Source organism: Vicugna pacos, chromosome 12 (assembly GCF_048564905.1).
Source record: "Vicugna pacos chromosome 12, VicPac4, whole genome shotgun sequence".
Lineage (NCBI taxonomy): Eukaryota > Metazoa > Chordata > Mammalia > Artiodactyla > Camelidae > Vicugna > Vicugna pacos.
Genome location: NC_132998.1, coordinates 33,461,018 through 33,474,255, shown reverse-complemented (window position 1 = coordinate 33,474,255; position 13,238 = coordinate 33,461,018). Strand labels below are relative to the sequence as shown.

Below are 13,238 nucleotides of genomic sequence, written 5' to 3'. Positions count from 1 at the left end.
AGACGCTACTGGCTTACTGCTATAATTACTTGTTCTTTCAAAATAATCTCTCATCAGGTGAGTCAAGATGTTTCAGAAGCTTTTCCTTACACCACAGAGCTGACTTCTCTTCACTCCTTGGTTTTTTGAGCTGCAGCAGGACTCAAGTATCATAAAAAGACTATTAGAGGAGGCCTAGGAATTGGAAGCAGGCATTAATCTGAGCTCAGACTGGCCGTTAATGTCAGCTATGGGACAGCATGGAGGATGTGAGGACTAGGGGCATTATTGCGTGATTCTGCGGGAAACAATGCGTGGAAGGAATGTTAGTATTATTTTTGGCTTAGGTTGCAGCAAAATTAACCTTCATTTCATTGCTCTGAAAACAGCCAGCAAACAAAATGCGTCTATCAGAAGCATTACTTTCTACCCAATAACGTCTTGGAATAAAATCCTTGTTTTTGGTGGAGGTTTATCTCCACATACAGAGATTTTGGACTTTTTGCCACAAGTAAGAAGCCATCCAACATATGTAACCAAAAAATGCATAAAGACACACATAATAGAAGACCATTATTACCTACTCTTGCTCACAAAGAAAAACCTAATGCAAAATGATAATATTAAGCCTGTATTTTAGCAGTGTTTGTAATTCTGTTCTCCAATGCGAACAATAAATGTGTTTTTATCTGGAGCTATAATATACTCAGACATTTAAAGTTCTCCAAAATCTAAAGGGGAATAGCACAGGACAGCTCCTTGGCATGATGGTTTAGCTGATGGAATGAGATGTTAGCCTGACTGTAGCTGATGAGTGCAGAAGAGGCTCCAGCATGGATAGTAAGAGTTTCAGGTAGTTTATATCAGTCCTGAATAGCATAAGAGCAAGAAAGGGATGGGGACTGGAAGAAAGCTAAATGCTGTAGGCACATATTTATACCTGAATGTGGATGTGGTTGGCACCTTCTGAAATGGCCCCTTATTACCTCTGCCTCCTGGTTTTCATGTCCTTGTGTGATCTCCTCCCCTTGAGTACAGTGACTTAATTGTAATGAATAGAATATGGCAGGAAGGATGGGATGTTACTTTCAAGATAAGTTTACAAAGAGATGGTGACTTCTGCCCTACTTGTATTCTCTCTCTGGTACTGCGTGCTAGTAAGCTCTCCTGAAGCCAGCTGCCATGTTGGGAGGTGCTCTTTGCAGAGGCTCAAGTGACAAGGAACTAAGGGTGGCCTCCAGCCAGTAGCTAGAGAGGAATTGAGGTCCTCAGTCCAATGATCAGCAAGGAACTGAATCCTGCCAACAAGCAGGAGAGTAAGCTTGGAAGCAGCTCCTTCCCTGGTAGAGCCCTGAGATCACTACAGCTCAGGCTGACACTTTGACTACAGCTTGTACCAGGTCCTGAGCCAGAAGGCACAGCTAAACTGTATCCAGATTCCTTACTCACAGACTCTGTGAGATAATACATGTTGTTCTGAAAAGAAAGTAAAGAAACAATCCCTTTCAAAATAGCACCCAAAGTAATAAAAATACCTAGGAATAAATCTGACCAAGGAGGTGAAAGACTTATACATGGAGAACTACAAAACATTGATTAAGGAAATTAAAGAAGACTTAAAGATATCTCATGCTCCTGGATTGTAAGAATCAATATTATTCAAATGGCCAAACAGCCTCGGCAATCTACAAATTTAATGCAATCTCTATCAAATTACCCAGGACATTTTTCACAGAACTAGAACAAATCATATTAAAATTTATATGGAATCAGAAAAGACCCAGAATTGCCAAAACAGTACTGAAAAAGAAAGAAGCTGGAGGAATAACCCTCCCAGACTTCAGACAATACTACAGAGCTATAGTAATCAAAATAGCATGGTGTTGGTACAAAAACAGACATATGGATCAATGGAACAGAATAGAGAGCCCAGAAATGAACCCATAAACTTTTGGTCAATTAATCTTTGACAAAGGAGGCAAGAACATACAATGGAATAAAGACCGACTCTTCAGGAAATGGTGTTTGGAAAACTGGACAGCTGCATGTAAATCAATGAAGTTAGAATACTCCCTCACACTATACACAAAAATAAACTCAAAATGGCTTAAAAACTTAAACATAAGACAAGACACAATAAATCTCCTAGAAGAAAACATAGGCAAAACATTATCTCATATACATCTCAGCAATGTTCTCCTAGAGCAGTCTACCCAAGCAATAGAAATAAAAGCAAGAATAAACAAACGGGACCTAACTAAACTTACAAGCTTTTGCACATTAAAGGAAACCATAAGCAAAACAAAACAACAACCTATGGAATGGGAGAAAATCTTTGCAAAAGAGGAGACTTACAAGGGCTTGATTTCCAGAATATATAAACAGTTCATATGACTTAATAAGAAAAAAACAAACAACTCAATCCAAAAATGGGCAGAAGACCTAAACAATCAATTATCCAATGAAGATATATGAATGGCCAATAGGCACATGAAAAAATGCTCAGTATCACTAATTATCAGAGAAATGCAAATCAAAACTACAATGAGGTATCACCTCACACCAGTCAGAATGGCCACTATTCAAACTTTCACAAACAATAAATACTGGAGAGGGTGTAGAGAAAAGGAAACCCTCCTATACTGTTGGTGGGAATATAGTTTGGTGCAGCCAATGTGGAAAACAGTATGGAGATTCCTCAAAAATCTAAAAATAGATTTACCATATGATCCAGCAACCCAATTCCTGGGCATATATCCAGAGGGATCCTTAATTCAAAAAGACACCTGCACCCCAATGTTCATAGCAGCACTATTTACAATAGCCAAGACATGGAAACAACCTAAATGTCCATGGACAGGTGACTGGATAAAGAAGTTGTGGTATATTTATACAACGGACTACTACTCAGCCATAAAAAATGATAGAATAATGCCATGTGCAGTAACATGGATGGCCCTGGAGATTGTCATTCTAAATGAAGTAAGCCAGAAAGAGAAAGAAAAATACCATATGATATCAGTCACATGTGGAATCTAAGAAAAAAAAAAGACAAGTGAACTTATATATAAAACAGAAACAGACTCACAGACATAGAAAACAAACTTATGGTTACCAGGGGGAAGGGGGTAGGAAGGAATAAATAGAGAGTTCAAAATTTGCAGATACTGACCGGTATAGATAGACAAGTTTATACTGTATAGCATAAGGAACTATATTCAGTATCTTGTAGCAGCTTACGGTGAAAAAGAATATGAAAAATATATGTATATTCATGTATGACTGAAACATTGTGCTATATACCAGAAATTGACACAACATTGTAAACTGACTATACTTCAATAAAAAAAATTAAAAGTTAAAAAAGTACATGTTGTTCTAAGCTGCTAAGTTCGGGGGTAATTTTTTTACACAGCAATTGTTTACAGCAATGATGAAAGTAGTGGAAAAGAGAAAGTTCTATCAAATCAGGCACCACTTCCGAGATGGCTCAAGCCTCACGATTCTTCTTTTCAAAGGATAAAAACAACAATCTTGTCTGTGGCTGAGCACCCTTTCCCTCTTTTTCTTCCCAAACTCAAGTACTCCACTGGGTTATAAATTCTGTTATTACGGTGTGAAAGCAGCCACAGAAAACATAGACGTGAATGAACAAGTTTGCATTCCAATAAAATTTAATTTACGAAAATAGGCATGTGAACTATATGGATCTAACGTTAAGCACCCTTCTCGATGGGTGCTCTCAGATAGGGACTAGCAAGTGTGATCCTGGCTGGACACGGACTCCCAGACAGCATGGCGCGTGTGCTCGAGCATCTGGCTCCTTCTAACATATGTCTTCACCTCCCCCAGCCTTGGAGTTCAGCCCCCTCACCAGAAATGCATTTACTGATATTCCACTTAATCAATTTGTTTCTGAATTTCTTCATAGGATTCAAAAGAGCAGTTTGATTTGGGACATTCCATTTACACTCAGAGAATGAAACTGTAATTCCTATTTTATTCCTTTTCTGTCTTGCATGCCAAACACAATTCAAATTGTCATTCTTTCTTCAGAACTAAATACCATCTTGAAAGTGTTTATTCTTACTGTTTAAAACAATTTTGATGCTGGATGGTTCTTCTATCTCAAGTAAACAATACACATTTAAGAAATTAAAATGATTTTCTTCCCCATTGAAATGATTTTCTTTTAAGGAGAATGTTGTTTTGTCAAAAATCAGGATGTCTCAATGCTTTCTATAACATTGTTTTTTTGCAGATAACGCTAGATGGTGTATTAGATGATAGTCCAAAATCTGAGTCCTAGTTCTAACTCTGTCACTTATTAACCTATGTAATCTTGGGGAAACTACCTAAACTCATTTTGTTGCCTCTATTTTTCATCTTTGGGACAAAAAAGAGATGTTAATTCTTACTGTGGCTCTCTAATAAAAATCTGATGAGTCAATATATTCAAAAGTATATCATAAAACTTTGTAAGAACAGTAGGTATTACTATTTATCAAGCTTTTATTTTGTACCAAGAACTGCACAATAGATGAGGGATATAAAACTGAATAAAACTAGTCTCTTCTCTTCAAAAGCTAACTCTATCAAATAAATTAATAAAATAGGTAACACTTTAATAGTATTCACTATGTTCTAAGCACTCTATGCATGTTTCATTTAATCTCTACAGTGTAAGTACAATTATTGTTCCCGTTTTAAGAGGAGAATATCAACACAAAGAGAGGTTAAGTAATTTGCCCACGGTACACAGCTCATAAGTGACTGAGCCGGGATTCCAATCAGGATGTTTGATTCCACCATGCATGTGCTTCACCATTACAGTGTTTTGAATATTAGGACTATAGATGTTTCACTGAAGGCAATTAGAAAGTCAGAAATGATTTTAGAAAGCAAATAATTAGGAAGAAATAAAATTAGGGATGGACAGAAGAAAGAAATATTTCTATAACTTTTTCCCATCAAACACAAGTCCCGTGGATACTCTGTGAAAAAAAGGATCTTGTGGCCAGATGTCTGGGAAACATCTTGACCCTCCTCAGAGTCTTCATATATGATAGCCTGGTCAGGTCCTGCTTTCAGCCCTGTAGAAATGACAGCTATCTCCTTTTGGTTGGTCCAGTGTTTCCCCAAAGTATTTGTCCTCAGGATCCTTTTCACTAATGTAGTTAAATGAGTTCTGCAGAAAATTTTGTCTCTGCAAAACACTGGTGTAGAACTTACCATTGAAGAAACTTGCATGGAGTGGGATAGAGATTAATAACAGCTACATGAGAATGAGAGAGGACTCTGACCAGGGGCAAAGTAAGGAGCTGCCGAAGAGCTTGTGAACACAACTGTTCTTGAAAACCATCCTTTGGTGATCATGCCAGTTGGCATGGCTGTGGGGTTATCTGTAGCTATGCTCAGCAGCTGGAGAGTAGGGGCAGAGAAATTGGAAGTTGGGGTTGACCTGAGATTAAAGACCAGCAAGGCAGATGAAGTAGAAGAAGGGAGGAAATGAATTTACTATTAATATTTGAAAAGGACAAGACAAAAATGATGTTATGTTTCTCGCACATCGTACAAACTTGAAAGTAATAAACCTACAGCCATCAGAAATGTCATGTATAAGTAACTTGACAAAGAAGACAGAGAAACACATTCATCATTTCTGAGAGAAAGATAATTCACTCCTTAAGTTAATTTGGCAACTCTAACACTTTCTTGCTGAGGGTATAACTAAGACTTTCCAAGCACTGATGCTCAGACACGTTTGCCATTATTCCCAGTACTTACGGTAAATTCAGGGGTCTCCCAGGCATATGCGTATCTTCATATGGAGAGGTTCCAGTCTAGCTGATGGTTATATCAGGCGCTGGTGGCTGGGTAAATGTCCTTTCTCAGATGTTACTAATGCACAGAATTTGGCTAAGAAAGGCAGTTCACATGGCAACTGAGGACTGTTGGAGTGTGGATCTCCTGAAAGAGAGAGAGAGGAGGTAGGGCTCAGAGGGCGATGATGGGGGCTGGGTTCTCTCAGTTGCTATTCCATAAGGAATAGTGACTTCTTGCAGCAAGTCGTGGTTGGGTTAGAAGGCACATCACTTCAGGATAGGGTTCTTAAACTTCTAGGTCTTCAGGATGCCTATACTTTCTCAAAATTTGTTAAGGTCCCTAAAGGGCTTTTGTTTATGGGGTTGTATCTATCAATATGGATTATATTTGAAATGAAAACTGAGAAACACTTAAATATTAATTTATTTAAAAACAGAAATAATATATCTACTACATGTTAACAAAAATAATATATTTTTTAAAAAATTGTATATTTTCCAAAGTAAAATAAAATATCATGAGAAGAATGTCATTGTTTTGCATTTTTGCAAATCTCTTTAATGGCTGACTTAATAGGAGACAATTTGAATCTCATCTTTTTCTGCAATCACTCTGTCATGATCTACTCTTTCAGTTGAAGACAATCCTGCCTCACACATACATATAATTGGAAAAGCGAGAGACATTTGGTTTTTCAGATAATTGTGAACATTCTTCTTTGATACCACATCAATACTCAAAAAGTGCTGGTTTCTTAATGGTTAGTTGCAATGTAGAACCTGAAACCATATTAATGAGCTTTTGGTATTCTGTTATATTAAAATTCATTGATCCATCTCAGACTTTAAATGGATATTTTATTCATGAAAGACTTTGACCATTTGGAAAATATTGGTTCACTGAGACATGCAGATCTTCCAAATGAGCATTTATTTCATTAAACAATATAAATATCACATTTATTAATATCACTTTCATCTTGTCAGAAAAGTTTTTAAGTTTTGGAAAGCTGTCAAGCTCATGGTAGCCATTACGAGTTTTCCAAGATTCTAATTTTTGCTTAAAAGCTTAAATTTTGTCATTGACCACAAAGGCTGTCAGTGTTTTCCTTGAAATGACAGGTTCACTTAGGGTGACCAACCATCTCGCTTTGCCCAAGATTGAGGGGCTCCTGGGAAGGTTCTGGGGTTTCAGCACCAAAACCGAGAAAGTCCCTGACAAACTTGGGTGAGGCTCACAAGTATCGGTTCACTCACTTTTGAGAAAATATTCGTCAAAAACTCAAGTCAGAGTAACTGTAGTTTGTCTGTCAATCATTCTTTCCAGCAAAAAATGGTGTTCCAAGACAAAGACAACCAGTTCAGTTAGTAAATCAAATCACCACACGAGTGCTCCTCCCTCAGAAAATCATCCTTTGGTATGCAGCAGAGCTGCTTGGTGAGTATTTCCTATTTTGTCACATAGCACGTTAAAAAGACGTGTACTCAAGGGTCCATGTTTAACTAATATATTAATTTCTACTGCTTCATTATAGGCATTCTTAAATACAACTGGCTTCTTTTTTTTTTTAAATGGAGGTACTGGGGATTGAACCCAGGACCTCATGCATGCTAAGTATGTGTTCTACCACTGAGCTATATCCACACTATGCCCCCTCAACAGCCTGAGCAGCTGACATTTTTTAAAACATAAGCATGTGACTATGAAGAATCATAACTACCAGGAGTTTGGCGCCACTGCTTAATTCATGCTTACGTGTCAGCAGTTTGTCCTACCGCGGCTTTCGCACTATATGGATAAAGGTCAACAAAGGACATAAAAAGGCAAACGATGTCCTACTATATTTTGAAAAGAGCTTTGATCTCACAGATGGTCTATCCCCCAGGGTCTAGAAACCATACTTTAAGAAGCCTCGTCCTGGGGCATAAACCTTGCCAGAGGCTCTGTTCAAGCATCTGCCCCCTGTGAACCCAGAATTGCCACCCTCTTTTCCTCTCCTCCAAGGATCTTCCCAAGGTTTAGGAAGATTCTCCTTTTGAGTTCCCAGAGCACACAAGCTTCAAACACACCTTCTTTTTGATCATACGATGCCGACCGTCTGCCCACACTTCTGAATGAAGCTACTTTGAGTGATTCAGAAGCTTTCCATCTTCTGAATGGTGAGAATCCACCTTCTATGATCCCAACATGGTTTTCTGGCCCCATCCATCTAAAGAAGAGAGAACACAAAACAGAAATTTAATCTCCATTGGGTCACAATCCTGCTACATATTTTAATACATTTTAATATCCTAGTAGTCATAATCAAGGCAGAAGATTAGCTTTGAAAAGAGAAGAATGGGACCGTTTTCAAATTAGTGCTAGTATTAATTTGTATTATTTTACTATGGACATGAACAGACTTTGTTTTGGTCTGTAAAATATACGTAAGATGTGAAGTTGTTATTGCCGGTGAGGAACTTCAGTCAGAATTATAAAAGTGAAAAATGACATCCTGTAACCTTGAGGACTCTGTATAAAAACAAGGCTTTGTAACAGAAAGTAGACTCTGAGCCACTTTTCCTCCAGCCTTAGAGTCATCCAGGGTTCTCATTATCTGTCAGGACATCTGCCATAGGCTGATGAAGAATGAAATAAATACTGTACAGTGGTGACATTTTGCTACATTTAGGTTTGAAATAGCTTTTTTTAATTTAAAAAAAAAGGACAGATGAAAAGAAGTTTGAGATGAGACTGGCAGGTGGATGTACTCCCCAGAGATATACATTGCTATTCTTTGGCATCAGAAACATAAGCCAGAATTAATTTAACTACATAGTTCTACTTTTATTTTAGGTGGCATTTTACAGTTTATTAAACATTTAACATGCACTATCTCATTTCTCTTCATAACACTCATAAAAATGGTATATATATTTTTCTCTACATTTGACCAGAGGTGGCCAAGGCTGAATGACTGTCACTCCGCAATAAGTATCCTACCCATGCCTACGGACCTAAAGTGCAATATTCATCCAATGGACAGCCATGGCTTTATGGAAACCTTGATGGTAAAGAAGAAGAAGTAGGGGTAGAAATGTTAAATATGGCAGATGGAAGCCACTGGTGGATATCTGCTAGCTCCTTGTGCCGACTGCTGGAAATGCAGCACCAGCCCCCTTCTGCCTCTCCTCAGGGAATACATTGCCCAGAATCCCTTGCCAGAGTGTTTCCAGATTAGGTGGAAGGTAGAAGAGAGACAGACATGTTTGTTGGTGCTTTAGCAAAAATGTGGGGAGATGTAGCCTCAGTGGGTCTGAGGTTTTGGAGCTGCCTCCAGGTGGTTTGTGGTGCTGCAGCAAACTCAGGGTTGTAACCATCAGTGATCACTGCAGATGGTTTCTCATGGTTCCTGCAACTTCCTGACTCTCTGAAAGCTAATGGTGACCTGAGAACAAGCAAAAGCTTTACTTGTTTGGTCTTTGAAACTCCAGCCCTCACCACCATGTTCTAAACATCGATAGTCCCCATATGAATTTAACTGAATTCTTGAAACACCCAAGAGGCTAATTATTTTCTGACAAATACCACAAAAGGACAGTAAGTTTAAAAAAAGAAGCATACGGCTTTAAGGATAATGAGAATGTGAGTCAAAACAACAGCTGAGATACCAACACTTTTTTGGGTAGGGGGGAGATAAAATTGGGAAGAGTAAGTGGTAACTGACGTATCAGGGAGAAGAAAACTGAAACCTGACTACATGTAGTGGAGAAATCCTGATAAGAAGTAAGCAGATTTATGCTGTACTATTGATTCCTGGAAAGTTTCAGGTAAGTTTGAAGTTGGGAGCACTGAATGAGTTGGAAATAGGTGGACTGATTGAAAGTCTGTATAAGTAGTTTAGTGGCTGGAAAACTTTTTCTGCAAAGGGCCAAATAATAAATACCTTAGGCTTTATGCCTCATATGGTCTCTGTGACAGTGATTTAACTCTGCAGTGGTAGTGCACAAGTAGCCAGAGACAATACTTCTACAGTGGACATGACTGTGGTCCAATAAAACTTTATTTACAAAAACAAGTGGCAGGTCAGATTTGGCCCCTGGGCCATAGGTTGCTGACCTCTGTTTGGATCATTAGAACATTTCATTAGCTTGCATAGTTCTCCCAGGATATGGATCCAGGATAAAACAAGAAGTTTACTCTCTGGAAAGGTTGAAATAAAGAGATTCTATAGCTGGGGACACTACACATGGCTGGGGTGTGGCTATGGAGTGAAGAATCATATGGAAAATAGAAGAACTACATACAACCTGAAAACTGAGCCAGGGGACCCAGAGACACCTTACCTGGCCAGACTCTGAAAAAGTATGCTTTCTGAAAAATGGAGCTAAATAACAAAGGAAAATTGAAACTGGTTGCCTAAGGGGAGTGAGAATTGGGTGTGAGGCGTTCTTTCACCTCCTAGGTTTCATAGTAATTATTTGACTTTCAAAAACATTGCATGTAAAATCAAAACTAAATTAAGAAAAACATTAAAGTAGAGAAGTTCAAGGTACTATATGTATGTTTCACGACCCCATGGAATAGGAAGGGTGATATCACTACCCTGATTTTCCAAGTGAAGAGGGTTAAATTCTGAAGCTGAATAGCATAAAGGAAAAGCTATTGCACAGGAAAAAGGAAATATATTTGGTTTAGTTGGTAAAAGTAGAAGGACTGATTGGTAAATTAATGGGAGGTATTAGTAGAACCCCACAAATATAGAAAGCACTAGAGAATGTTTAAACTTTTGTGATCACAAGTGTGAGCCAAAAATATTGTTGGACACCAACAGCTCCAAATGAGTGGAAAATCTTGGCTAAGACTGAGCAATGCTGGCATCACTCCTAGTTGCCCCAGCTATGAGCACCCTCCCCATGTTAATGATAAAATGAAAAATGCAAATGAAGTAAACAATAATTAGGTGCAGAACAGCACGTGGCCCAATTAACTCCATGATGGAGGCAGTACTGGAGTGGAATTTACAGGGCTGGAGTGTATGAATGATAGAGAAAGGAGGAGATCGCGAGGAGATGACCTGGGTTACAAATAAATGCGAGTTAGAGATTCTCTTGGTTAATGCTGACCTGTTCCATCTCTGTCTGACACTGAAGTAGGTGTATTTTGGTGAGTTTTCAATCCCTTACCCATTCCACCTGGAGCCATGACTTCAGGGCAGGAAACAGTGGGGCAGGTGGATGACAGAGTTCATAATCCACACCTCATGGCTCTGGAAATTTACTTGGAATGATCACAACTGCCTTCACCAGTTAGTTTCCCCAATGAGAGTGGTGTTTCTTGCCATTGTCAAGAAGGAAAGAAACCCACTCAAACAGGTATGGATGGGAGGAAGGAGTCCCCAGGGAACTAGGTTTTAGCACCAGTGCTTGTCTATCACATCTGCCTCTCAACAGCTGGGTGACATTGGGCAACTTCTGTAGAGCCTCAGTTCCCTCTTCTGTTAACAAATGTTTGGGGGACATTGATGGTTAATTTTATGTGCCAACTAGGCTGGGTTGTGAGGTGCCCAGATACTTGGTTAAACATTATTGTGAAGGTGTTTCTGCATGAGATTAACATTTGACTAAATAAAGCAGATCACCCCCCTTAACGTGGATGGTCCTCATCTGATCTGTTGAAAGCTTGAATGGAACAAAAAAGCTGAATAAAGGAGATTTTGCTCCCTCTCTGCCTGATTGTTTTCAAGTTAGGGTGTTGTTCTTCCCCTGCCTTCAGACCTGGACTGGAACGTACACCGCTGACTCTCCTGTGTCTCCTGTGCCACACACACACACACACACACACACACACACACACACACACACTATTGGTTCTGTTTCTCTGGCAAACCCTGACTGATACAAAGATGATAATAATACCTTACCTATCTCATTTGGATTTCTGAGAAAGGTTTTATTTAGTATCATACCTGATCAATTGCAAATATATGCACAGGCACACACAAAAAATTGGTCTTATTATTATAACCATCTTCTAGGAAAAAATAAAGAAAAATCCAAAAGTGCAAATGTTTGCTGATTATTCTTTGAGCAGAAGCAGTAGAAGGTAGTAAATAAAGCTATGAACTTGGGGGTTAGAGAGAAACTCTGTTCCCCACATATTAGCTGTAGGATTTTGCACAAATTACCTAACTTTACATCATCTCAGAATTCTCTGCTGAAGAATGGAGTCGATAACACTTTTTTTTCCCTATAAGCCTGTTTTGAGGATAAAATGTGATGACATAGATAACATCTCTCACTCAGTAAACAGTGGCTAATATTGCTAAAGGTCAGATGATTACCAAAGACCACTTAATTGATTAATGAAAATGGGACCTGAATCCACACCCCCTACCCCTGACTGTTCAGCCCCTGGACTTCCCACTTTATCAGCTCTTGTGGTTGGAGAGCCATCCCCCAACTTTGCTGGGTGAGAAAGGATTTCTCTGGTGTTGCTTGAAAGGGAATGCACACTTTTCTACATGACCTTCTTCAACAACACACTTATAATGAGAGAAGTGAACCTTTATTTGTCATGAACAGTTCCTTTCTTTCCTCTCCAACCCGCTGAGGTCGAGCTGCCCCTTAAAGAAAGCCTGTGATCTTTAGTCTCGGGCTCCTTTTAATTAAGGCTGTGAATGGCTAATGGCCAGCCTGCCGGGAGTGAGAGCTGGGCTGGGGGCAGGGTATGAGGAAGTCCGTCAGGAGTAAGATGCTAGTGGCTGAACTGATGACTGAATCCTGGGCATCTGACAGCATTCTTCATAATTCCTCAAAATGATTTTTCAGACTTGGCATGTATATACCTGGTACACACTCACCAAATGCCCTCTTCCTTCTGAGGCCCCCGAGGGGGCACTTCCTTTTCAAATAGGAAATGACTTTCTGGATGGCCTAACCCAAGACACTTGAATGTCTGTGGGTCAGCAACAAATAAAGCTAACTTGTGGCTAGATAAAATCCTCAATCTATCATCTTGGTCAGAGTATTGCACATTTTCTGGAATGTTGGACACAGCTTATCACAGTTCTGAGCAGTTTTTAAGAGTGTGGACTGGACATCCTGATCCGAGGAAGGGTAGCTCAGGTCCCTAGTCCACTTTTGATTATAAAAGAGTCCCCTTGAGTCTTTGTCTATGGGTAGATGAGTGCTTTGAAAACTGGAGAAGCATTTTAAATACTTTTTATCTTTTCTCATGCCTTTCCGTATTTGTTTTATAAAAATACATTCATCTTTTATGTTACAATACAGTAAACTATCTGAATCTGTTGTTCTTAACTTCCTTGTGAGGTGGAGGAAGGCAGAGCTCACAGACTTCTTAGACCCTCTCTCCGCAAAGATACATACACACATATAGACACACACACATATAATTTCATATGGGATTTTAAGGAACCCTTGTTCTAAGAACTA

General features: G+C 39.1%; 1 long non-coding RNA gene across 1 annotated transcript in view; it reads right to left on the bottom strand.

The window, feature by feature from the left end:
• LOC116282666 (uncharacterized) overlaps window positions 1-13,238 on the bottom strand; it is a 153,856-nt gene that overhangs the window by 14,011 nt on the left and 126,607 nt on the right. The window contains exons 10-11 of the long non-coding RNA XR_012078492.1: window positions 7,875-8,014; window positions 5,767-5,949 (exon numbers count right to left, since the gene is read on the bottom strand). This is a non-coding gene — a long non-coding RNA (uncharacterized lncRNA). The remainder of the gene's footprint in view (window positions 1-5,766; window positions 5,950-7,874; window positions 8,015-13,238) is intronic.